The following is a 25,491-nucleotide window of genomic DNA, read 5'->3' on the forward strand; positions in this document are numbered from 1 at the left end:
CTAAATGGAGCAAGATCTTCTTCTAAGGTAACACAGTCTTTCTGTGTCCTCATCACCAATGTTCCATGACAAGATGTAGTGTCAGAACGCCCAATTATTCCAAGCAGTTTCGGCAGCTTCACCAAAAGAAAAGAAATCCTAGCGGATGTTTTCCCAAATTAGTGTGATTGTGCCGCCGCAGAGATGTAGAAGATTCTGTATTAATGCACTTACGTAGATTCTGAAACACTTTTATCATTGCCTATTGAAAGAAGTAAAATTAGCAAGAGTGGGATTTGAACCCACCAGGATATATTAAAATTGGAAAAGGTTGGGCATGGCTTAGGAAAAAGAGGGCTTGGCTTGATAAAAAAGGGGCTTGGCCTAAGATACATCCCAATATACCATAACATTGCTGCACAATTTTGGAGCAAAAATAGGTGGTGTAAACTTAGACTAGACACTCTAAAGATTTTCCAAATTCATCATTCAGCTTTAGACAGTTTGATAAATCCGGGACAGTTTTAAACGATCTCATCTAAGTTTGCAATGTTTTACTATTAGGCAGTATTAGAAAATATGCCCCAGAGTCTTTTGGAGAGGTTCCATTGTGTTCGATAACTGACGGAAATTGTCGCATCTAGTTGGATTTCAAAATGTTTTCAAGTTTGTAGACACGTGGTTTTTCAGAAAAGGAGACGTAATTTAAATGGGCCAATGTTCTGTTGCAAAATGTTGACCCAAATTAGGCCAATTAAAAGGTGGTATCAACTTAGACTGGACAGTATAAAGATTCACTAGATTTATCATTCAGCATCTAATGCATTCTCAGTCTACCTGCCTAAGTGTACACTGTCTGACTAGCAATAATTCTGAAACTGTATATGCAAAATATGCAAGACTATTGCATGAAATTTAAGTGAATGCTATAATTGATGTGGTGCCTGATCTACTTCTTTTGTACAATGACTATCAAAAAACGAATTTCACTAGTCTAAACTTAGAAAAAAAATTAGAGCTGCGTTTGCATTAAATGTCAATTCTGAGCAACAATTTTTTTGGCATCCCACCAGGATGGCTGAGTGGTTAAGGCCTTGGACTTAAGATCCAATGGATATATATCTACGTGGGTTCAAACCCCACTCCTGGTAACGCTTTTTGTTTCAAATGGCACTGATGAGAATGTCTCACAATCAACATTGTTGTATTAGAATGTATTCAGCAAAAACTTTGGAACAAAATCGCACTTTCTGTAAACCGCTTGTTGGCACACCCATCCCACAACATGTTGCACCAGGATGGCCGAGTGGTTAAGGCGTTGGACTTAAGATCCAATGGATATATATCCGCGTGGGTTCAAACACCACTCCTGGTAATGCTTTTTGTTTCAAATGGCACTGATGAGAATGTCTCACAATCAACTTTGTTGTATTAGTATGTATTCAGCAAAAACTTTGGAACAAAATCGCACTTTCTGTAAACCGCTTGTTGGCACACCCATCCAGCAAAACGTTGCACCAGGATGGCCGAGTGGTTAAGGCGTTGGACTTAAGATCCAATGGATATATGTCCGCGTGGGTTCAAACCCCACTCCTGGTAATACTTTTTGTTTCAAATGGCAATGATGAGAGTGTCTCAAAATCGACTTTGTTGTATTAGCAAGTATTTAGCAAAATCTTTGGAACAAAATCGCACTTTCTGTAACCCGCTTGTCGGCACACCCATTCAGCAAACTGCCGCACCAGGATGGCCGAGTGGTTAAGGCGTTGGGCTTAAGATCCAATGGATATGTATCCGTGTGTGTTCGAACCCCACTCCTGGTATGAGTCTTAACTTCAGACTTCTTGAAATACTCTCTAAATGGAGCAAGATCTTCTTCTAAGGTAACACAGTCTTTCTGTGTCCTTATCACCAATGTTCCATGACAAGATGTAGTGTCAGAACGCCGAATTATTCCAAGCAGTTTCGGCAGCTTCACCAAAAGAAAAGAAATCCTAGCGGAAGTTTTCCCAAATTAGTGTGATTGTGCTGCCGCAGAGATGTAGAAGATTCTGTATTAATGCACTTACGTAGATTCTGAAACACTTTTATCATTGCCTATTGAAAGAAGTAAAATTAGCAAGAGTGGGATTTGAACCCACCAGGATATATTAAAATTGGAAAAGGTTGGGCATGGCTTAGGAAAAAGAGGGCTTGGCTTGATAGAAAAGGGGCTTGGCCTAAGATACATCCCAATATACCATAACATTGCTGCACAATTTTGGAGCAAAAATAGGTGGTGTAAACTTAGACTAGACACTCTAAAGATTTTCCAAATTCATCATTCAGCTTTAGACAGTTTGATAAATCCGGGACAGTTTTAAACGATCTCATCTAAGTTTGCAATGTTTTACTATTAGGCAGTATTAGCAAATATGCCCCAGAGTCTTTTGGAGAGGTTCCATTGTGTTCGATAACTGACGGAAATTGTCGCATCTAGTTGGATTTCAAAATGTTTTCAAGTTTGTAGACACGTGGTTTTTCAGAAAAGGAGACGTAATTTAAATGGGCCAATGTTCTGTTGCAAAATGTTGACCCAAATTAGGCCAATTAAAAGGTGGTATCAACTTAGACTGGACAGTATAAAGATTCACTAGATTTATCATTCAGCATCTAGTGCATTCTCAGTCTACCTGCCTAAGTGTACACTGTCTGACTAGCAATAATTCTGAAACTGTATATGCAAAATATGCAAGACTATTGCATGAAATTTAAGTGAATGCTATAATTGATGTGGTGCCTGATCTACTTCTTTTGTACAATGACTATCAAAAAACGAATTTCACTAGTCTAAACTTAGAAAAAAAATTAGAGCTGCGTTTGCATTAAATGTCAATTCTGAGCAACAACTTTTTTTTGGCATCCCACCAGGATGGCCGAGTGGTTAAGGCGTTGGACTTAAGATCCAATGGATATATATCCGCGTGGGTTCAAACCCCACTCCTGGTAACGCTTTTTGTTTCAAATGGCACTGATGAGAATGTCTCACAATCAACTTTGTTGTATTAGAATGTATTCAGCAAAAACTTTGGAACAAAATCACACTTTCTGTAAACCGCTTGTTGGCACACCCATCCAGCAAAACGTTGCACTATGATGACCGAGTGGTTAAGGCGTTGGGCTTATGATCCAATGGATATATATCTGCGTGGGTTCAAACCCCACTCCTGGTAATGCTTTTTGTTTCAAATGGCACTGATAAGAATGTCTCACTATCAACTTTGTTGTATTAGCATGTATTCAGCTAAAACTTTGGAACAAAATCGCACTTTCTGTAAACCGCTTGTTGGCACACCCATCCAGCAAAACGTTGCACCAGGATGGCTGAGTGGTTAAGGCGTTGGGCTTAAGATCCAATGGATATGTATCCGCGTGGGTTCAAACCCCACTCCTGGTATGAGATTTAACTTCAGACTTCTTGAAATACTTTCTAAATGGAGCAAGATCTTCTTCTAAGGTAACACAGTCTTTCTGTGTCCTCATCACCAATGTTCCATGACAAGATGTAGTGTCAGAACGCCCAATTATTCCAGGCAGCTTCACTAAAAGAAAAGAAATCCTAGTGGAAGTTTTCCCAAATTAGTGTGATTGTGCCGCCGCAGAGATGTAGAAGATTCTGTATTAATGCACTTACGTAGATTCTGAAACACTTTTATCATTGCCTATTGAAAGAAGTAAAATTAGCAAGAGTGGGATTTGAACCCACCAGGATATATTAAAATTGGAAAAGGTTGGGCATGGCTTAGGAAATAGAGGGCTTGGCTTGATAGAAAAGGGGCTTGGCCTAAGATACATCCCAATATACCATAACATTGCTGCACAATTTTGGAGCAAAAATAGGTGGTGTAAACTTAGACTAGACACTCTAAAGATTTTCCAAATTCATCATTCAGCTTTAGACAGTTTGATAAATCCGGGACAGTTTTAAACGATCTCATCTAAGTTTGCAATGTTTTACTATTAGGCAGTATTAGCAAATATGCCCCAGAGTCTTTTGGAGAGGTTCCATTGTGTTCGATAACTGACGGAAATTGTCGCAACTAGTTGGATTTCAAAATGTTTTCAAGTTTGTAGACACGTGGTTTTTCAGAAAAGGAGACGTAATTTAAATGGGCCAATGTTCTGTTGCAAAATGTTGACCCAAATTAGGCCAATTAAAAGGTGGTATCAACTTAGACTGGACAGTATAAAGATTTACTAGATTTATCATTCAGCATCTAATGCATTCTCAGTCTACCTGCCTAAGTGTACACTGTCTGACTAGCAATAATTCTGAAACTGTATATGCAAAATATGCAAGACTATTGCATGAAATTTAAGTGAATGCTATCATTGATGTGGTGCCTGATCTACTTCTTTTGTACAATGACTATCAAAAAACGAATTTCACTAGTCTAAACTTAGAAAAAAAATTAGAGCTGCGTTTGCATTAAATGTCAATTCTGAGCAACAATTTTTTTTGGCATCCCACCAGGATGGCTGAGTGGTTAAGGCCTTGGACTTAAGATCCAATGGATATATATCTGCGTGGGTTCAAACCCCACTCCTGGTAATGCTTTTTGTTTTAAATGGCACTGATGAGAATGTCTCACAATCAACTTTGTTGTATTAGCATGTATTCAGCAAAAACTTTGGAACAAAATCGCACTTTCTGTAAACCGCTTGTTGGCACACCCATCCAGCAAAACGTTGCACCAGGATGGCCGAGTGGTTAAGGCGTTGGACTTAAGATCCAATGGATATATATCCGCGTGGGTTCAAACCCCACTCCTGGTAACGCTTTTTGTTTCAAATGGCACTGATGAGAATGTCTCACAATCAACTTTGTTGTATTAGAATGTATTCAGCAAAAACTTTGGAACAAAATCGCACTTTCTGTAAACCGCTTGTTGGCACACCCATCCAGCAAAATGTTGCACCAGGATGGCCGAGTGATTAAGGCGTTGGACTTAAGATCCAATGGATATATATCCGCGTGGGTTCAAACACCACTCCTGGTAATACTTTTTGTTTCAAATGGCAATGATGAGAGTGTCTCAAAATCGACTTTGTTGTATTAGCAAGTATTCAGCAAAATCTTTGGAACAAAATCGCACTTTCTGTAACCCGCTTGTCGGCACACCCATTCAGCAAACTGCCGCACCAGGATGGCCGAGTGGTTAAGGCGTTGGGCTTAAGATCCAATGGATATGTATCCGCGTGGGTTCGAACCCCACTCCTGGTATGAGTTTTAACTTCAGACTTCTTGAAATACTCTCTAAATGGAGCAAGACCTTCTTCTGAGGTAACACAGTCTTTCTGTGTCCTCATCACCAATGTTCCATGACAAGATGTAGTGTCAGAACGCCCAATTATTCCAAGCAGTTTCGGCAGCTTCACCAAAAGAAAAGAAATCCTAGCGGAAGTTTTCCCATATTAGTGTGATTGTGCTGCCGCAGAGATGTAGAAGATTCTGTATTAATGCACTTACGTAGATTCTGAAACACTTTTATCATTGCCTATTGAAAGAAGTAAAATTAGCAAGAGTGGGATTTGAACCCACCAGGATATATTAAAATTGGAAAAGGTTGGGCATGGCTTAGGAAAATGAGGGCTTGGCTTGATAGAAAAGGGGCTTGGCCTAAGATACATCCCAATATACCATAACATTGCTGCACAATTTTGGAGCAAAAATAGGTGGTGTAAACTTAGACTAGACACTCTAAAGATTTCCCAAATTCATCATTCAGCTTTAGACAGTTTGATAAATCCGGCACAGTTTTAAACGATCTCATCTAAGTTTGCAATGTTTTACTATTAGGCAGTATTAGCAAATATGCCCCAGAGTCTTTTGGAGAGGTTCCATTGTGTTCGATAACTGACGGAAATTGTCACATCTAGTTGGAGTGCAAAATGTTTTCAAGTTTGTAGACACGTGGTTTTTCGGAAAAGGAGATGCAATTTAAATGGGCCAATGTTCTGTTGCAAAATGTTGACCCAAATTAGGCCAATTAAAAGGTGGTATCAACTTAGACTGGACAGTATAAAGATTCACTAGATTTATCATTCAGCATCTAATGCATTCTCAGTCTACCTGCCTAAGTGTACACTGTCTGACTAGCAATAATTCTGAAACTGTATATGCAAAATATGCAAGACTATTGCATGAAATTTAAGTGAATGCTATAATTGATGTGGTGCCTGATCTACTTCTTTTGTACAATGACTATCAAAAAACGAATTTCACTAGTCTAAACTTAGAAAAAAACATTAGAGCTGCGTTTGCATTAAATGTCAATTGTGAGCAACAATTATTTTTTGACATCCCACCAGGATGGCTGAGTGGTTAAGACGTTGGACTTAAGATTAGAGATGAGCGAACAGTGTTCTATCGAACTCATGTTCGATCGGATATTAGGCTGTTCGGCATGTTCGAATCGAATCGAACACCGCGTGGTAAAGTGCGCCATTACTCGATTCCCTTCCCTGGCGCCTTTTTTGCTCCAATAACAGCGCAGGGTAGGTGGGACAGGAACTACGACACCGGTGACGTTGAAAAAAGTAGGCAAAACCCATTGGCTGCCGAAAACATGTGACCTCTAATTTAAAAGAACAGCGCCGCCCAGGTTCGCGTCATTCTGAGCTTGCAATTCACCGAGGACGGAGGTTTCCGTCCAGCTAGCTAGGGCTTAGATTCTGGGTAGGCAGGGACAGGCTAGGATAGGAAGGAGAAGACAACCAACAGCTCTTGTAAGAGCTAAATTCCAGGGAGAAGCTTGTCAGTGTAACGTGGCACTGACGGGCTCAATCGCCGCAACCCAGCTTTCCCAGGATCCTGAATGGAATACACTGTCAGTGTATTCCCGTATACCCGATATATACCCCGATACCCGTTCCAACGGTGTGCCCCCCCACCTTCACCCCAGAAATACCCTGCAAGTCCCCTAGCAATAGAATTGGGGCTATATACACCCACAATTTTTACTACTGGTATACAGTGCCATTGTCTGACTGGGAATTCAAAGAATATATTGGGAATACAAATACCCTCATTTCTTGCTACTGCCATATAGTGCCAGTGTCTGACTGGGAATTCAAAGAATATATTGGGGTTACGTGCACCCACAATTTTTACTACTGGTATACAGTGCCATTGTCTGACTGGGAATTCAAAGAATATATTGGGAATACAAATACCCTCATTTCTTGCTACTGCCATATAGTGCCAGTTTCTGACTGGTAATTCAAAGAATATATTGGGGTTACGTGCACCCACAATTTTTACTACTGGTATACAGTGCCATTGTCTGACTGGGAATTCAAAGAATATATTGGGAATACAAATACCCTCATTTCTTGCTACTGCCATATAGTGCCAGTTTCTGACTGGTAATTCAAAGAATATATTGGGGTTACGTGCACCCACAATTTTTACTACTGGTATACAGTGCCATTGTCTGACTGGGAATTCAAAGAGTATATTGGGAATACAAATACCCTCATTTCTTGCTACTGCCATATAGTGCCAGTTTCTGACTGGTAATTCAAAGAATATATTGGGGTTACGTGCACCCACAATTTTTACTACTGGTATACAGTGCCATTGTCTGACTGGGAATTCAAAGAGTATATTGGGAATACAAATACCCTCATTTCTTGCTACTGCCATATAGTGCCAGTTTCTGACTGGGAATTCAAAGAATATATTGGGGTTACGTGCACCCACAATTTTTACTACTGGTATACAGTGCCATTGTCTGACTGGGAATTCAAAGAATATATTGGGGTTATAAATACCCTCATTTCTTGCTACTGCCATATAGTGCCAGTTTCTGACTGGTAATTCAAAGAATATATTGGGGTTACGTGCACCCACAATTTTTACTACTGGTATACAGTGCCATTGTCTGACTGGGAATTCAAAGAATATATTGGGGTTATAAATACCCTCATTTCTTGCTACTGCCATATAGTGCCAGTTTCTGACTGGTAATTCAAAGAATATATTGGGGTTACGTGCACCCACAATTTTTACTACTGGTATACAGTGCCATTGTCTGACTGGGAATTCAAAGAGTATATTGGGAATACAAATACCCTCATTTCTTGCTACTGCCATATAGTGCCAGTGTCTGACTGGGAATTCAAAGAATATATTGGGGTTACGTGCACCCACAATTTTTACTACTGGTATACAGTGCCATTGTCTGACTGGGAATTCAAAGAATATATTGGGGTTATAAATACCCTCATTTCTTGCTACTGCCATATAGTGCCAGTTTCTGACTGGTAATTCAAAGAATATATTGGGGTTACGTGCACCCACAATTTTTACTACTGGTATACAGTGCCATTGTCTGACTGGGAATTCAAAGAGTATATTGGGAATACAAATACCCTCATTTCTTGCTACTGCCATATAGTGCCAGTGTCTGACTGGGAATTCAAAGAATATATTGGGGTTACGTGCACCCACAATTTTTACTACTGGTATACAGTGCCAATTTCTAACTAGGAATTCAAAATGCGCAAGGCTCCCGGAAAGGGACGTGGACGAGGCCGTGGGCGAGGTCGGGGGAATGGTTCTGGGGAGCAAGGTAGCAGTGAAGCCACAGGGCGTCCCGTGCCTACTCCTGTGGGGCAGCAAGCATTGCGCCACTCCACAGTGCCAGGGTTGCTTGCCACATTAACTAAACTGCAGGGTACAAACCTTAGTAGGCCCGAGAACCAGGAACAGGTCTTGCAATGGCTGTCAGAGAACGCTTACAGCACATTGTCCAGCAGCCAGTCAGACTCTGCCTCCTCTCCTCCTATTACCCAACAGTCTTGTCTTCCTTCCTCCCAAAATTCCGAAGCTTTACAGAACAATAACCCAAACTGTCCCTGCTCCCCAGAGCTGTTCTCCGCTCCTTTCATTGTCCCTCAACCTGCCTCTCCACGTCACGATTCCACGAACCTAACAGAGGAGCATCTGTGTCCAGATGCTCAAACACTAGAGTCTCCTCCATCTCCGTTCGATTTGGTGGTGGATGACCAGCAACCCACCCTCATCGACGATGATGTGACGCAGTTGCCGTCAGGGCATCCAGTTGACCGGCGCATTGTGCGGGAGGAGGAGATGAGACAGGAGTTGGAAGAGGAAGTGGTGGATGATGAGGACACTGACCCGACCTGGACAGGGGGGATGTCAAGCGGGGAAAGTAGTGTGGATGTTGAGGCAGGTGCAGCACCAAAAAGGGTAGCTAGAGGCAGAGGCAGAGGTCAGCAGCTTAGGCGAAGCCAGGCCACACCCGGAATCTCCCAAGATGTTCCAGTTCGTACCCAGCCCCGAAAAACTCCCACCTCGAGGGCACGTTTCTCGAAGGTGTGGAGTTTTTTCAAGGAATACGCCGAGGACAGATATAGTGTTGTCTGCACAATTTGCCTCTCGAAATTGATTAGGGGCTCTGAGAAGAGCAACCTGTCCACCACTTCAATGCGCCGTCATTTGGAATCCAAGCACTGGAATCAGTGGCAGGCAGCAACGGCAGGACAAAGGCCGCCTGCCGTTCACGCCACTGCCACTGCCTCTGCCACTGCCTCTGCCTCTGCCACTGCCACTGCTGACTGTGCTGGCGATGCACTCCAGAGGACGAGCCAGGACACCACTTCATCTGCCTCCGCCACTTTGTTGACTTCTACCTCATCCTCCCCTGGTCCTGTCTTATCTCCTTCTCCTGCACCATCAAAGGCACCATCAGGCGTTTCTTTACAACAACCCACCATCTCTCAGACATTGGAGCGGCGGCAGAAATACACTGCTAACCACCCACACGCGCAAGCCTTGAACGCCAACATCGCTAAACTGCTGGCCCAGGAGATGTTGGCGTTCCGGCTTGTTGAAACTCCCGCCTTCCTGGACCTGATGGCAACTGCGGCACCTCGCTATGCCGTCCCTAGCCGTCACTACTTCTCCCGGTGTGCCGTCCCCGCCTTGCACCAGCACGTGTCACTCAACATCAGGCGGGCCCTTAGTTCCGCGCTTTGCACAAAGGTCCACTTGACCACCGACACGTGGACAAGTGCATGCGGACAGGGACGCTACATTTCACTGACGGCACACTGGGTGAATGTAGTTGAGGCTGGGACTGCTTCCCAAACTGGCCCGGTGTACCTCGTCTCCCCGCCTAACATTCCTGGCAGGGACACGAGAAGAACACCCCCCTCCTCCTCCTCCTCTACCGCCTCCTCCTCCGCCACCGCCTCCTCCTCCGCCACCGCCTCCTCCTCCGCTGTTAGATTGACCCCAGCTATGAGTTGGAAACGTTGCAGCACTGGCGTTGGTAGACGTCAGCAGGCTGTGCTGAAGCTGATCAGCTTGGGGGACAGACAGCACACTGCCTCCGAGGTGAGGGATGCCCTCCTCGATGAGACGGCAATATGGTTTGAGCCGCTGCACCTGGGCCCAGGCATGGTCGTTTGTGATAACGGCCGGAACCTGGTAGCAGCTCTGGAGCTTGCCGGACTCCAACATGTTCCATGCCTGGCCCACGTCTTCAACCTAGTGGTGCAACGTTTCCTAAAGAGCTACCCCAATGTTCCAGAGCTACTGGTGAAAGTGCGGCGCATGTGCGCCCACTTTCGCAAGTCGACAGTAGCCGCTGCTAGCTTAAAATCTCTCCAGCAACGCCTGCATGTGCCACAACACCGGCTTTTGTGCGACGTCCCCACACGCTGGAACTCAACGTTTCAGATGTTGAATAGAGTGGTTGAGCAGCAGAGACCTTTGATGGAATACCAGCTACAAAACCCTAGGGTGCCACAAAGTCAGCTGCCTCAGTTTCACATCCATGAGTGGCCATGGATGAGAGACCTTTGTGACATCCTACGGGTCTTTGAGGAGTCCACAAGGAGGGTGAGCTCTGAGGATGCGATGGTGAGCCTTACAATCCCGCTCTTGTGTGTTCTGAGAGAATCCCTGATTGACATCAGGGATAACTCAGATCACACAGAGGAGTTAGGGATAGCATCCGATCCGTCACAGCTGGAGAGTAGGTCCACACATCTGTCCGCTTCACTGCGTTTAATGGAGGAGGAGGAGGAGGAGGAGGAGGAAGAAGAGTTGTCCGATGATGTGATGGTGATACAGGAGGCTTCCGGGCAACTTCGAATCGTCCCATTGTTGCAGCGCGGATGGGTAGACATGGAGGATGAGGAGGAAATGGAGATTGAACTTTCCAGTGGGGCCAGAGGAGTCATGCCAACTAACACTGTGGCAGACATGGCTGAGTTCATGTTGGGGTGCTTTACAACCGACAAGCGTATTGTCAAAATCATGGAGGACAACCAGTACTGGATCTTTGCTATCCTTGACCCCCGGTATAAAAACAACATCTCGTCTTTTATTCCGGTAGAGGGGAGGGCCAATCGCATCAATGCTTGCCACAGGCAATTGGTGCAGAATATGATGGAGATGTTTCCAGCATGTGACGTTGGCGGCAGGGAGGGCAGTTCCTCCAGTAGGCAACCAAGTTCTCACCGGTCCACACAAACGAGGGGCACACTGTCTAAGGTCTGGGACACCTTGATGGCACCCCCTCGCCAAAGTGCCGCCACGGAGGGTCCTAGTGTCACCAGGCGTGAGAAGTATAGGCGCATGTTGCGGGAATACCTTTCCGACCACAGCCCTGTCCTCTCCGACCCCTCTGCGCCCTACACGTATTGGGTGTCGAAGTTGGACCTGTGGCTTGAACTTGCCCTATATGCCTTGGAGGTGCTGTCCTGTCCTGCCGCCAGCGTCCTATCTGAGAGGGTGTTCAGTGCAGCCGGTGGCATCATCACTGACAAGCGCACCCGTCTGTCAGCTGAGAGTGCCGACCGGCTCACTTTGATAAAAATGAACCACCACTGGATAGAGCCTTCATTTTTGTGCCCACCTGTGTAAAGCACCCCAACATGAAACTCCATGTCTGTACTCAACCTCTCCAATTCCTCCGCATCCTCATACTCATCCACCATAAGCGTTGCACAATTCTGCTAATACTAGGCTCCCTCCAACATGATTTCCCCCAACTCTGCTGGTTAGAGGCTCCCTCCACCCTGATTTCCACCAACTCTGCTGGTTAGAGGCTCCCTCCACCCTGCTTTCCCACAACTCTGCTGGTTAGAGGCTCCTTCCACCATGAATTTGCCCAAACTGGGCTGTTTAGAGGCTCCCTCCACCATGAATTGGTCCAAACTGGGCTGGTTAGAGGCTCCCTCCACCATTAATTGGTCCAAACTGGGCTGGTTAGAGGCTCCCTCCACCATGAATTTGCCCAAACTGGGCTGTTTAGAGGCTCCCTCCACCATGAATTTGCCCAAACTGGGCTGTTTAGAGGCTCCCTCCACCATGAATTGGTCCAAACTGGGTTTTTTAGAGGCTCCCTCCACCATGAATTGGTCCAAACTGGGCTGGTTAGAGGCTCCCTCCACCATGAATTGGTCCAAACTGGGGTGGTTAGAGGCTCCCTCCACCATTAATTGGTCCAAACTGGGCTGGTTAGAGGCTCCCTCCACCATTAATTGGTCCAAACTGGGCTGGTTAGAGGCTCCCTCCACCATTAATTGGTCCAAACTGGGCTGGTTAGAGGCTCCCTCCACCATGAATTTGCCCAAACTGGGCTGTTTAGAGGCTCCCTCCACCATGAATTTGCCCAAACTGGGCTGGTTAGAGGCTCCCTCCACCATGAATTGGTCCAAACTGGGGTTTTTAGAGGCTCCCTCCACCATGAATTTGCCCAAACTGGGCTGTTTAGAGGCTCCCTCCACCATGAATTTGCCCAAACTGGGCTGGTTAGAGGCTCCCTCCACCATGAATTGGTCCAAACGGGTTTTTAGAGGCTCCCTTCACCATGAATTGGTCCAAACTTGGCTGTTTAGAGGCTCCCTCCACCATGAATTGGTCCAAACTGGGGTGGTTAGAGGCTCCCTCCACCATTAATTGGTCCAAACTGGGCTGGTTAGAGGCTCCCTCCACCATTAATTGGTCCAAACTGGGCTGGTTAGAGGCTCCCTCCACCATGAATTGGTCCAAACTGGGGTTTTTAGAGGCTCCCTCCACCATGAATTGGTCCAAACTTGGCTGTTTAGAGGCTCCCTCCACCATTAATTGGTCCAAACTGGGCTGGTTAGAGGCTCCCTCCACTATGAATTGGTCCAAACTGGGTTTTTTAGAGGCTCCCTCCACCATGAATTTGCCCAAACTGGGCTGTTTAGAGGCTCCCTCCACCATGAATTGGTCCAAACTGGGTTTTTTAGAGGCTCCCTCCACCATGAATTGGTCCAAACTGGGCTGGTTAGAGGCTCCCTCCACCATGAATTGGTCCAAACTGGGGTGGTTAGAGGCTCCCTCCACCATTAATTGGTCCAAACTGGGCTGGTTAGAGGCTCCCTCCACCATTAATTGGTCCAAACTGGGCTGGTTAGAGGCTCCCTCCACCATTAATTGGTCCAAACTGGGCTGGTTAGAGGCTCCCTCCACCATGAATTTGCCCAAACTGGGCTGTTTAGAGGCTCCCTCCACCATGAATTTGCCCAAACTGGGCTGGTTAGAGGCTCCCTCCACCATGAATTGGTCCAAACTGGGGTTTTTAGAGGCTCCCTCCACCATGAATTGGTCCAAACTTGGCTGTTTAGAGGCTCCCTCCACCATTAATTGGTCCAAACTGGGCTGGTTAGAGGCTCCCTCCACCATGAATTGGTCCAAACTGGGTTTTTTAGAGGCTCCCTCCACCATGAATTTGCCCAAACTGGGCTGTTTAGAGGCTCCCTCCACCATGAATTGGTCCAAACTGGGGTGGTTAGAGGCTCCCTCCACCATTAATTGGTCCAAACTGGGCTGGTTAGAGGCTCCCTCCACCATGAATTTGCCCAAACTGGGCTGGTTAGAGGCTCCCTCCACCATGAATTGGTCCAAACTGGGTTTTTTAGAGGCTCCCTCCACCATGAATTTGCCCAAACTGGGCTGGTTAGAGGCTCCCTCCACCATGAATTGGTCCAAACTGGGGTTTTTAGAGGCTCCCTCCACCATGAATTTGCCCAAACTCTGCTGGTTAGAGGCTCAATCCACCCTGATTTTCAAAACAAATGTTGGTGCCAACCTCAACTTACTACAAGGGCCAAATTCACTGCTGGTGACAAGCTCTCCTCACTGCAAGTGCCAAATACACATGTTTCAAGGTGTTTTCCTACTGTCAGAGAGGTGGTATTGAGTGTGTAAAGTGTGTAGTTGTTAGGCTGTGATGTTGGGGTAATAGAGGGTCTTTGGTGTGTTAGATGCCCCCAGACATGCTTCCCCTGCTGTCCCAGTGTCATTCCAGAGGTGTTGGCATCATTTCCTGGGGTGTCATAGTGGACTTGGTGACCCTCCAGACACGGATTTGGGTTTCCCCCTTAACGAGTATCTGTTCCCCATAGACTATAATGGGGTTCGAAACCCGTTCGAACACACGAACATTGAGCGGCTGTTCGAATCGAATTTCGAACCTCGAACATTTTAGTGTTCGCTCATCTCTACTTAAGATCCAATGGATATATATCCGCGTGGGTTCAAACCCCACTCCTGGTAACGCTTTTTGTTTCAAATGGCACTGATGAGAACGTCTCACAATCAACTTTGTTGTATTAGCATGTATTCAGCAAAAACTTTGGAACAAAATCGCACTTTCTGTAAACCGCTTGTTGGCACACCCATCCAGTGAAAAGTTGCCCCAGGATGGCCGAGTGGTTAAGGCGTTGGACTTAAGATCCAATGGATATATATCCGCGTGGGCTCAAACCCAACTCCTGGTAATACTTTTTGTTTCAAATGGCAATGATGAGAGTGTCTCAAAATCGGCTTTGTTGTATTAGCACGTATTCAGCAAAATCTTTGGAATAAAATCGCACTTTCTGTAACCCGCTTGTCGGCACACCCATTTAGCAAAACGCCGCACCAGGATGGCCGAGTGGTTAAGTCGTTGGGCTTAAGATCCAATGGATATGTATCCGCGTGGGTTCGAACCCCACTCCTGGTATGAGTTTTAACTTCAGACTTCTTGAAATACTCTCTAAATGGAGCAAGATCTGAGTAAGATCTTCTTCTTAGGTAACACAGTCTTTCTGTGTCCTCATCACCAATGTTCCATGACAAGATGTAGTGTCAGAACGCCCAATTATTCCAAGCAGCTTCACCAAAAGAAAAGAAATCCTAGCGGAAGATTTCCCAAAGAAGTGTGATTGTGCCGCCACAGAGATGTAGAAGATTCCGTATTAATGCACTTACGTGGATTCTGAAACACTTTTATCATTGCCTATTGAAAGAAGTAAAATTAGCAAGAGTGGGATTTGAACCCACCAGGATATATTAACCCCTTAACGACCGGCCCATAGGCAATCTACGTCGGCACTGACAGGTCCTTCCTGACTGCCCTATAGGAAAACTACGTCGGGCAGTCAAGGAAGGATTCCCTGTCAGTGCCGACGTGAATGGAGCGGATCTTAGCTGTATCTTACAGCTAAGACCCTGCTCCATAACCCCCCATCGGAGGGGTCTTCGATGTTTTTTTTTTAACCCCTTCAGTTCCGTGATCAAACATGATCACGGAACTGAAGCGGTTCCGTGATGGTGCCGGTCAGATCGGCACCCCCCGCGGCGAGATCGGAGGGTGCTGATATACAAAACATGCAGTCTGGGGTCTGGCCAGTGACCCCAGACTGCCTGAGCCCCCTGTTACCTGGTTGATCCTGCCCCTGTTGTCAGGAAGCCAAGCGATGCGTCTACATCGCTTGGCTTCCTGATACAGACTGGAGACACGTGCAGCCTGTGTCTCCAGCCTGTAATACTGATTCAGCAATGAAATCATTGCTGAATCAAGTGTCCTAAGAGGGGCACATAAAAAAGTGAAAGAAAAAGTGAAAAAAAGTGAAAAATAAATAAATAAAGCTTTTGCAAAAAATGAATAAAATTATAAAGCCCCAAAGTCTCCTTTTTTCTATAAAAAAATGAGTTATGTAAAAAAAAACCTAAAAATTAATAAAAACAATACATATTTGGTATCACCGCGTCCGTTACAATCTGTACAATAAAACTGAAATAATATTTAATGTATATGGTAAACCTCGGGGGAAAAAAAACGGAAAAAACCCACCGGAAGTAGTGATTTTTCACCATCTCACCTTAGAAAATATGCTATAAAAAGTGATCAAAAAGTCATATACACCCCACAATAGTACCAATAAAAAGTGCAGGTTGTCCCGCAAAAAATAAGCCCCGAACCAACACTGTCCACAGAAAAATAAAAATGTTACGCCTCTCAGAAGGTGGCGATGCAAAAATCACTGATTTATGTCCCCAAATGTGTTTTTGTTCTGCAGAATTAGTATCGCATAAAAAAAATACTATAAATGAGGTATCGCCGTAACCGTACCGACCCGCAGAATAAAGGTCACATGTTACTTATACTGTACGCTGCATGGCGCAAAATTTAAAAGGGAAAACTCAATGCCAGAATTGATTTTATTTTTTTAAATCCAGCAAAAAAAGAGTTAATAAAATGTACTCAATAGATTGTAAGCACCCAAAAATGGTGTCATTACAAAATACACCTCATACCGCAAACAACAAGCCCTTATATGGCCGCATCACCAAAAAATTAAGAAAATATAGCATCCAGCAATGTGAAGACAAAAACCCGCAAAAATCGCCAAATCATTAGAATACAACTGGCTGCGGCAGGTAGGGAATATATAAGCTGTGCGAGCGTATATCAGGGGACACCCCATATTTACACCTTATGAGGGAATGGACACCAGAAATGACCCCCAAAGTGACCCCCCAGAGTGACTCGACCAATCATAGGAGCTACTGGGACATAGTAGGGAATTTGGTGTCTGCAATGTTCTCCGCACAGCTTATATATTCCCTCTTCGCCATCCGCTGTGCAGTCACGTCCGGATACTAATACTCACTACACCCCCTGATAAATTCTTTGAGGGGTGCAGTTTTCAAAATGAGGTCACTCCTTTGGGGAATCCACTTTTCTGGTACCTTACAGGCTCTACAAACATGACATCGCGTCCAGATACCAAACATCTGAATCTGTACTCCAAAAGCCGCATCGCGCTCCTTCCCTTCTGCGCCCTGCTGTGCGCCCAAACTGAAGTTTATGCCACAGGTATGACACATGTATGACACTGGTGTACCCGGGATAATGTACGTAATGTCATATGTGGGTATAAACTGATATTAGGGCACAGCTGGACACAGAAGGGAAGAAGGGTTATTGGGTTTTTGGAGCGCAGACGGTTTGGTTTTTGGATGCCATGACACTTTTGCAGAGCTGACACGCCAGTAAAGTGGAATCCCCTGATATGTGACCTTATTTTGGAAACTACACCCCTGAAGGATTTATCCAGGGGTACAGAGAGCATTTTTAACCCCTAAGTGTTGCTATAACTTATTATCCATAAATGAATACGAAGCTGATTGTGAGAAGTGAAAATACCAATTTTTCCAGGAATCCGTCATTTCAGTGCATAATATGTTGTGCCCGCCTTGTATCAGAGATGAACGCTCTGAAAGCTGTTGTGCCCGGGATACCCACTTAACAATTTTTGGAGTGTGTATCTCTGCTGACATAAGTTGGGCACAACATATCGGGCATTAAAATGGCGAATCTCTGGAAAAATTTCATTTTTAACTTCTCATTGTCAGTTGCGATTTCATTTCTGGAAACTAAATAAATGCAACCCTCAAGGATTAAAAGCGCTCGCTACGCCACTTGATAAATCCCATCAGTGGGCTAGTGTCCAAAATGGGGTGACATGTCTGCAGATTCCACTTTATTGGCAATTCAGGGTCTTTGCAAAAGTGATGTCCAAAAACCAAACTGTGCGCCAAAAAACAAATTAGCGCTCCTTCCCTTCTGTGCCCGGCTGTGCCCAAACAGCCGATTCTACCCACATATGGCATTAAGTCCATTATCCGGGGTACACCAGTGTCATACATGTGGGCATACACCGCCATTTGGGTACACAGCAGGGCGCAGATGTGAAGGAGCGCTATGTGCTTTTGGAGTGCAGATTTAGATTGTTGGTGTTTGGACACCATGTCATATTTGCCGAGACCCTAAAATTGCCCCTACAAAATGGGGTCACTTCTTAGGGAATTCCAGTTTACTGGAACCTCCAGGGCTCTGCAAAAACATCATGGCGCCCAGAGGGTCCCTCTAAATCTGTACCCCAAAAGCTAAAAAGCGCACTGCTCCTTCTCTTCTGAGCCCTGCTGTGTGCCCAAGCAGCAGTTTACACCCACATATATAATTTTTTGACCCTCGGGATGGCCCCTTAATAGTTTTAGGAGTGTAGGTCTCTGACAACACAAAGTGGGTGCAACGTATTGGGCACCGAAATGGCAGATTTCTTTCAAAATTTCAATTTTCATTTTGTACATTAATTTTTGGGAAGCATTTTTAGGCTCAGAGTGATAATACACCTTGATACATTCTTTGATGGGTGTAGTTTTTAAAATGGGGTCACATTTGAGGGGTTTCCATTGTATTGGTACTTTAGGGGTTCAGCAAATGCCACATGGCACCTGAAAACTATTCCAGGAAAATCTGCCCTCCAAAACCCAAATAGCGCTCTTTCCATTCTGAGCCCCACCATGTACCCATACAGCAGATTATGGCCACATGTGGGGTATTGCCGTGTTCAGGAGAAATTGTGTAACAAAATGTGGGGGGCTTTTTCTCATTTAACCCCTTGTGAAAATGAAAACTTTGGGGATAAAGGGACATTTTAGTAATTTTTAACCTACACATCCCAAGGTTAGTAAAATCTGTGAAAAGGCTATAGGGTCAAAATACTCACTATACTCCTCAATTAATACCTTAAGGGGTCTAGTTTATAAAATGGGGTCATTTATGGGGGTTTTCAATTGTTTTGGTAACATAAATCTTGTTTGAATGTGCAATGGGCCTAAAATATCTGCAAGCAAAATTTGTGTCTTGAAATCCAGTTGGTGCTCCCATCTTTTTGGGCCCTACCGTGCATCCGTACGTAGGATTAAGGCCACAAAGTGTAAATTTCTGAAGACGGAAGAAATGGGGCCATCTATTTTGGGGTGTTTTTCTTTATTTTCATGCCTTGTGTGCAAAAAAAACCTGCCTTTAAAATGACTCTTTTGTGTAAAGAATATGACAATTTTTTGTTTGACACAAATTCTTTTAAAACCTATGGGGTCAAAATACTCACTATACCCCTCAATGAATACCTCAAGGGGTCTAGTTTATAAAATGGTGTCAATTATGGGGGGTTTCAATTGTTTAGGTAACTCAAATCTTGCTTGAATGCGCAATGGGCCTGAAACATTTGGAAGCAAAAATTGTGTCTTGAAATCCAGTTGGTGCTCCCTTCTTTTTGGGCCCTACCGGGTGTCCGTACATAGAATTAAGGCCACAAAGTGTACATTTTTGAACACAGGAGAAATGGAGTCATCTATTTTGGAGTGTTTTTTCTTCATTTTCATGTGTTATGTGCAAAAAAACTGCCTATAAAATGACACTTTTGTGTAACAAAATGACATTTTTTTGTTTGATGCAAATTTTCTAAAAACATATGGGGTCAAAGTACTCACTATACCCCTCAATGAATACCTTAAGGGGTCTAGTTTATAAAATGGGGACATTTATGGGGGTTTTCAATTGCTTTGGTAACTCAAATCTTGTTCAAATGTGCAATGGGCCTAAAATATCTGCAAGCCAAATTTGTGCTTTGAAATCCATTTGGCCTTCCCTACCTCTTAGGCCCTACTGTACGTGCGTATATAGGACTAAGGCCACAAAGTGTACATTTTTTAACACGGGAGAAGTGGGGTGATATATTTTGGGGTGTGTTTCTTCTTTTTGATGTGTTGTGTGCAAAAAAAATGGTTTTAAAATGACACATATTTGAAAAAAATGAAAATGTAATTTTTTTCATCATTTGTGATAATTCTTGCAAAACAATATTTGTTTGATCAAAATGCTCAATGTAACCCTCAAAGAATACCTGAAGGGGTCTAGTTTTACAAATTGGGTCATTTAATGGGAGGTTCTGTCATTACGTCACCTATTCTTGTCTGCAAACATAGCTTGGTACAGGAAAAAATCACAAACTCAAAATTTCCAAAATTTGCTTTTAAATTTGATAAACTTCTAAATTGTCTAAATTACTCAAATATGCTAAAATTATTTCAAATATGCTTGAAACACAAAAGGAACATTTGGAAATATATAACTAGTAACTTTTTTGCCCTGTATTATTGTGCATATGTGAGATATCGCAGCTGAAAATGGAAAACATTGTAAAAATTTCAAAATTTTCAGCATTTGCGAGTTTTTTAATAAATTTACACAAGTTATATCAGTCTAATTTTACCTTCACAGTAAAGTACAACATGTCACGAAAAAAACAATATCAGAATCGCTTGGATGCGCTATACTGTTACAGAATTATTCACTGATAAAGTCACACAGGGCAAATTTCCAAAATTTGGCTTGGTCATTAAGGTCTAAAATAGGCTGGTCACTAAGGGGTTAAAATTGGAAAAGGTTGGGCATGGCTTAGGAAAAAGAGGGCTTGGCTTGATAGAAAAGTGGCTTGGCCTAAGATACATCCCAATATACCATAACATTGCTGCACAATTTTGGAGCAAAAATAGGTGGTGTAAACTTAGACTAGACACTCTAAAGATTTTCCAAATTCATCATTCAGCTTTAGACAGTTTGATAAATCCGGGACAGTTTTAAACGATCTCATCTAAGTTTGCAATGTTTTACTATTAGGCAGTATTAGCAAATATGCCCCAGAGTCTTTTGGAGAGGTTCCATTGTGTTCGATAACTGACGGAAATTGTCGCATCTAGTTGGAGTTCAAAATGTTTTCAAGTTTGTAGACACGTGGTTTTTCAGAAAAGGAGATGTAATTTAAATGGGCCAATGTTCTGTTGCAAAATGTTGACCCAAATTAGGCCAATTAAAAGGTGGTATCAACTTAGACTGGACAGTATAAAGATTCACTAGATTTATCATTCAGCATCTAATTCATTCTCAGTCTACCTGCCTAAGTGTACACTGTCTGACTAGCAATAATTCTGAAACTGTATATGCAAAATATGCAAGACTATTGCATGAAATTTAAGTGAATGCTATAATTGATGTGGTGCCTGATCTACTTCTTTTGTACAATGACTATCAAAAAACGAATTTCACTAGTCTAAACTTAGAAAAAAACATTAGAGCTGCGTTTCCATTAAATGTCAATTGTGAGCAACAATTTTCTTTGACATGCCACCAGGATGGCCGAGTGGTTAAGGCGTTGGACTTAAGATCCAATGGATATATATCCGCGTGGGTTCAAACCCCACTCCTGGTAACGCTTTTTGTTTCAAATGGCACTGATGAGAATGTCTCACAATCAACTTTGTTGTATTAGCATGTATTCAGCAAAATCTTTGGAACAAAATCGCACTTTCTGTAAACTGCTTGTTGGCACACCCATCCAGCGAAACGTTGCCCCAGGATGGCCGAGTGGTTAAGGCGTTGGACTTAAGATCCAATGGATATGTATCCGCGTGGGTTCGAACCCCACTCCTGGTAATACTTTTTGTTTCAAATGGCAATGATGAGAGTGTCTCAAAATCGGCTTTGTTGTATTAGCATGTATTCAGCAAAATCTTTGGAACAAAATCGCACTTTCTGTAACCCGCTTGTCGGCACACCCATTCAGCAAAACGCCACACCAGGATGGCCAAGTGGTTAAGGTGTTGTGCTTAAGATCCAATGGATATGTATCCGCGTGGGTTCGAACCCCACTCCTGGTATGAGTTTTAACTTCAGACTTCTTGAAATACTCTCTAAATGGAGCAAGATCTGAGTAAGATCTTCTTCTAAGGTAACACAGTCTTTCTGTGTCCTCATCACCAATGTTCCATGACAAGATGTAGTGTCAGAACGCCCAATTATTCCAAGCAGCTTCACCAAAAGAAAAGAAATCCTAGCGGAAGTTTTCCCAAAGAAGTGCGATTGTGCCGCCATAGAGATGTAGAAGATTCCGTATTAATGCACTTACGTGGATTCTGAAACACTTTTATCATTGCCTATTGAAAGAAGTAAAATTAGCAAGAGTGGGATTTGAACCCACCAGGATATATTAAAATTGGAAAAGGTTGGGCATGGCTTAGGAAAAAGAGGGCTTGGCTTGATAGAAAAGGGGCTTGGCCTAAGATACATCCCAATATACCATAACATTGCTGCACAATTTGGAGCAAAAATAGGTGGTGTAAACTTAGACTAGACACTCTAAAGATTTTCCAAATTCATCATTCAGCTTTAGACAGTTTGATAAATCCGGCACAGTTTTAAACGATCTCATCTAAGTTTGCAATGTTTTACTATTAGGCAGTATTAGCAAATATGCCCCAGAGTCTTTTGGAGAGGTTCCATTGTGTTCGATAACTGACGAAGTTGTCGCATCTAGTTGGAGTGCAAAATGTTTTCAAGTTTGTAGACACGTGGTTTTTCAGAAAAGGAGATGCAATTTAAATGGACCAATGTTCTGTTGCAAAATGTTGACCCAAATTAGGCCAATTAAAAGGTGGTATCAACTTAGACTGGACAGTATAAAGATTCACTAGATTTATCATTCAGCATCTAATGCATTCTCAGTCTACCTGCCTAAGTGTACACTGTCTGACTAGCAATAATTCTGAAACTGTATATGCAAAATATGCAAGACTATTGCATGAAATTTAAGTGAATGCTATAATTGATGTGGTGCCTGATCTACTTCTTTTGTACAATGACTATCAAAAAACGAATTTCACTAGTCTAAACTTAGAAAAAAACATTAGAGCTGCGTTTCCATTAAATGTCAATTGTGAGCAACAATTTTTTTTTACATGCCACCAGGATGGCCGAGTGGTTAAGGAGTTGGACTTAAGATCTAATGGATATATATCCGCGTGGGTTCAAACCCCACTCCTGGTAACGCTTTTTGTTTCAAATGGCACTGATGAGAATGTCTCACAATCAACTTTGTTGTATTAGCATGTATTCAGCGAAATCTTTGGAACAAAATCGCACTTTCTGTAAACCGCTTGTTGGCACACCCATCCAGCAAAAAGTTGCACCAGGATGGCCGAGTGGTTAAGGCGTTGGACTTAAGATCCAATGGATATATATCCGCGTGGGTTCAAACCCCACTCCTGGTAATACTTTTTGTTTCAAATTGCAATGATGAGAGTGTCTCAAAATCGGCTTTGTTGTATTAGCATGTATTCAGCAAAATCTTTGGAACAAAATCGCACTTTCTGTAACCCGCTTGTCGGCACACCCATTCAGCAAAACACCGCACCAGGATGGCCGAGTGGTTAAGGCGTTGGGCTTAAGATCCAATGGATATGTATCCGCGTGGGTTCGAACCCCACTCCTGGTATGAGTTTTAACTTCAGACTTCTTGAAATACTCTCTAAATGGAGCAAGATCTGAGTAAGATCTTCTTCTAAGGTAACACAGTCTTTCTGTGTCCTCATCACCAATGTTCCATGACAAGATGTAGTGTCAGAACGCCCAATTATTCCAAGCAGCTTCACCAAAAGAAAAGAAATCCTAGCGAAAGTTTTCCCAAAGAAGTGTGATTGTGCCGCCATAGAGATGCAGAAGATTCCATATTAATGCACTTACATAGATTCTGAAACACTTTTATCATTGCCTATTGAAAGAAGTAAAATTAGCAAGAGTGGGATTTGAACCCACCAGGATATATTAAAATTGGAAAAGGTTGGGCATGGCTTAGGAAAAAGAGGGCTTGGCTTGATAGAAAAGAGGCTTGGCCTAAGATACATCCCAATATACCATAACATTGCTGCACAATTTTGGAGCAAAAATAGGTGGTGTAAACTTAGACTAGACACTCTAAAGATTTTCCAAATTCATCATTCAGCTTTAGACAGTTTGATAAATCCGGCACAGTTTTAAACGATCTCATCTAAGTTTGCAATGTTTTACTATTAGGCAGTATTAGCAAATATGCCCCAGAGTCTTTTGGAGAGGTTCCATTGTGTTCGATAACTGACGGAAATTGTCACATCTAGTTGGAGTGCAAAATGTTTTCAAGTTTGTAGACACGTGGTTTTTCTGAAAAGGAGATGTAATTTAAATGGGCCAATGTTCTGTTGCAAAATGTTGACCCAAATTAGGCCAATTAAAAGGTGGTATCAACTTAGACTGGACAGGATAAAGATTCACTAGATTTATCATTCAGCATCTAATGCATTCTCAGTCTACCTGCCTAAGTGTACACTGTCTGACTAGCAATAATTCTGAAACTGTATATGCAAAATATGCAAGACTATTGCATGAAATTTAAGTGAATGCTATAATTGATGTGGTGCCTGATCTACTTCTTTTGTACAATGACTATCAAAAAACGAATTTCACTAGTCTAAACTTAGAAAAAAACATTAGAGCTGCGTTTGCATTAAATGTCAATTGTGAGCAACAATTATTTTTTGACATCCCATCAGGATGGCTGAGTGGTTACGACGTTGGACTTAAGATCCAATGGATATATATCTGCGTGGGTTCAAACCCCACTCCTGGTAACGCTTTCTGTTTCAAATGGCACTGATGAGAACGTCTCACAATCAACTTTGTTGTATTAGCATGTATTCAGCAAAATCTTTGGAACAAAATCGCACTTTCTGTAAACCGCTTGTTGGCACACCCATCCAGTGAAACGTTGCCCCAGGATGGCCGAGTGGTTAAGGCGTTGGACTTAAGATCCAATGGATATATATCCGCGTGGGCTCAAACCCAACTCCTGGTAATACTTTTTGTTTCAAATGGCAATGATGAGAGTGTCTCAAAATCGGCTTTGTTATATTAGCACGTATTCAGCAAAATCTTTGGAACAAAATCGCACTTTCTGTAACCCGCTTGTCGGCACACCCATTTAGCAAAACGCCGCACCAGGATGGCCGAGTGGTTAAGTCGTTGGGCTTAAGATCCAATGGATATGTATCCGCGTGGGTTTGAACCCCACTCCTGGTATGAGTTTTAACTTCAGACTTCTTGAAATACTCTCTAAATGGAGCAAGATCTGAGTAAGATCTTCTTCTTAGGTAACACAGTCTTTCTGTGTCCTCATCACCAATGTTCCATGACAAGATGTAGTGTCAGAACGCCCAATTATTCCAAGCAGCTTCACCAAAAGAAAAGAAATCCTAGCGGAAGATTTCCCAAAGAAGTGTGATTGTGCTGCCACAGAGATGTAGAAGATTCCGTATTAATGCACTTACATGGATTCTGAAACACTTTTATCATTGCCTATTGAAAGAAGTAAAATTAGCAAGAGTGGGATTTGAACCCACCAGGATATATTAAAATTGGAAAAGGTTGGGCATGGCTTAGGAAAAAGAGGGCTTGGCTTGATAGAAAAGGGGCTTGGCCTAAG

The 25,491-nt window shown here is 43.2% G+C and overlaps 21 non-coding genes across 21 annotated transcripts; all 21 read left to right on the forward strand.

Moving 5' to 3' along the window:
• Window positions 1-1,047: 1,047 nt before the first annotated feature.
• TRNAL-UAA (transfer RNA leucine (anticodon UAA)) lies at window positions 1,048-1,130 on the forward strand. The gene has a single exon. It is a non-coding gene; the product is annotated as a tRNA-Leu (tRNA).
• Window positions 1,131-1,271: 141 nt separating this feature from the next.
• TRNAL-UAA (transfer RNA leucine (anticodon UAA)) lies at window positions 1,272-1,354 on the forward strand. Its single transcript has one exon. It is a non-coding gene; the product is annotated as a tRNA-Leu (tRNA).
• Window positions 1,355-1,495: 141 nt separating this feature from the next.
• Window positions 1,496-1,578, forward strand: TRNAL-UAA (transfer RNA leucine (anticodon UAA)). Its single transcript has one exon. It is a non-coding gene; the product is annotated as a tRNA-Leu (tRNA).
• Window positions 1,579-1,719: 141 nt separating this feature from the next.
• Window positions 1,720-1,802, forward strand: TRNAL-UAA (transfer RNA leucine (anticodon UAA)). Its single transcript has one exon. It is a non-coding gene; the product is annotated as a tRNA-Leu (tRNA).
• A 1,082-nt stretch (window positions 1,803-2,884) lies between these two features.
• TRNAL-UAA (transfer RNA leucine (anticodon UAA)) lies at window positions 2,885-2,967 on the forward strand. Its single transcript has one exon. It is a non-coding gene; the product is annotated as a tRNA-Leu (tRNA).
• Window positions 2,968-3,332: 365 nt separating this feature from the next.
• Window positions 3,333-3,415, forward strand: TRNAL-UAA (transfer RNA leucine (anticodon UAA)). Its single transcript has one exon. It is a non-coding gene; the product is annotated as a tRNA-Leu (tRNA).
• A 1,072-nt stretch (window positions 3,416-4,487) lies between these two features.
• Window positions 4,488-4,570, forward strand: TRNAL-UAA (transfer RNA leucine (anticodon UAA)). Its single transcript has one exon. It is a non-coding gene; the product is annotated as a tRNA-Leu (tRNA).
• A 141-nt stretch (window positions 4,571-4,711) lies between these two features.
• TRNAL-UAA (transfer RNA leucine (anticodon UAA)) lies at window positions 4,712-4,794 on the forward strand. Its single transcript has one exon. It is a non-coding gene; the product is annotated as a tRNA-Leu (tRNA).
• Window positions 4,795-4,935: 141 nt separating this feature from the next.
• On the forward strand, window positions 4,936-5,018 carry TRNAL-UAA (transfer RNA leucine (anticodon UAA)). The gene has a single exon. It is a non-coding gene; the product is annotated as a tRNA-Leu (tRNA).
• A 141-nt stretch (window positions 5,019-5,159) lies between these two features.
• Window positions 5,160-5,242, forward strand: TRNAL-UAA (transfer RNA leucine (anticodon UAA)). The gene has a single exon. It is a non-coding gene; the product is annotated as a tRNA-Leu (tRNA).
• A 9,483-nt stretch (window positions 5,243-14,725) lies between these two features.
• On the forward strand, window positions 14,726-14,808 carry TRNAL-UAA (transfer RNA leucine (anticodon UAA)). Its single transcript has one exon. It is a non-coding gene; the product is annotated as a tRNA-Leu (tRNA).
• Window positions 14,809-14,949: 141 nt separating this feature from the next.
• On the forward strand, window positions 14,950-15,032 carry TRNAL-UAA (transfer RNA leucine (anticodon UAA)). The gene has a single exon. It is a non-coding gene; the product is annotated as a tRNA-Leu (tRNA).
• A 6,296-nt stretch (window positions 15,033-21,328) lies between these two features.
• On the forward strand, window positions 21,329-21,411 carry TRNAL-UAA (transfer RNA leucine (anticodon UAA)). The gene has a single exon. It is a non-coding gene; the product is annotated as a tRNA-Leu (tRNA).
• A 141-nt stretch (window positions 21,412-21,552) lies between these two features.
• On the forward strand, window positions 21,553-21,635 carry TRNAL-UAA (transfer RNA leucine (anticodon UAA)). Its single transcript has one exon. It is a non-coding gene; the product is annotated as a tRNA-Leu (tRNA).
• A 141-nt stretch (window positions 21,636-21,776) lies between these two features.
• On the forward strand, window positions 21,777-21,859 carry TRNAL-UAA (transfer RNA leucine (anticodon UAA)). The gene has a single exon. It is a non-coding gene; the product is annotated as a tRNA-Leu (tRNA).
• A 1,082-nt stretch (window positions 21,860-22,941) lies between these two features.
• Window positions 22,942-23,024, forward strand: TRNAL-UAA (transfer RNA leucine (anticodon UAA)). Its single transcript has one exon. It is a non-coding gene; the product is annotated as a tRNA-Leu (tRNA).
• A 141-nt stretch (window positions 23,025-23,165) lies between these two features.
• Window positions 23,166-23,248, forward strand: TRNAL-UAA (transfer RNA leucine (anticodon UAA)). Its single transcript has one exon. It is a non-coding gene; the product is annotated as a tRNA-Leu (tRNA).
• Window positions 23,249-23,389: 141 nt separating this feature from the next.
• TRNAL-UAA (transfer RNA leucine (anticodon UAA)) lies at window positions 23,390-23,472 on the forward strand. Its single transcript has one exon. It is a non-coding gene; the product is annotated as a tRNA-Leu (tRNA).
• A 1,085-nt stretch (window positions 23,473-24,557) lies between these two features.
• On the forward strand, window positions 24,558-24,640 carry TRNAL-UAA (transfer RNA leucine (anticodon UAA)). The gene has a single exon. It is a non-coding gene; the product is annotated as a tRNA-Leu (tRNA).
• A 141-nt stretch (window positions 24,641-24,781) lies between these two features.
• On the forward strand, window positions 24,782-24,864 carry TRNAL-UAA (transfer RNA leucine (anticodon UAA)). The gene has a single exon. It is a non-coding gene; the product is annotated as a tRNA-Leu (tRNA).
• Window positions 24,865-25,005: 141 nt separating this feature from the next.
• Window positions 25,006-25,088, forward strand: TRNAL-UAA (transfer RNA leucine (anticodon UAA)). Its single transcript has one exon. It is a non-coding gene; the product is annotated as a tRNA-Leu (tRNA).
• Window positions 25,089-25,491: the final 403 nt, after the last annotated feature.

Source organism: Leptodactylus fuscus, chromosome 3, assembly GCF_031893055.1.
Source record: "Leptodactylus fuscus isolate aLepFus1 chromosome 3, aLepFus1.hap2, whole genome shotgun sequence".
Taxonomy (NCBI): Eukaryota; Metazoa; Chordata; class Amphibia; order Anura; family Leptodactylidae; genus Leptodactylus; species Leptodactylus fuscus.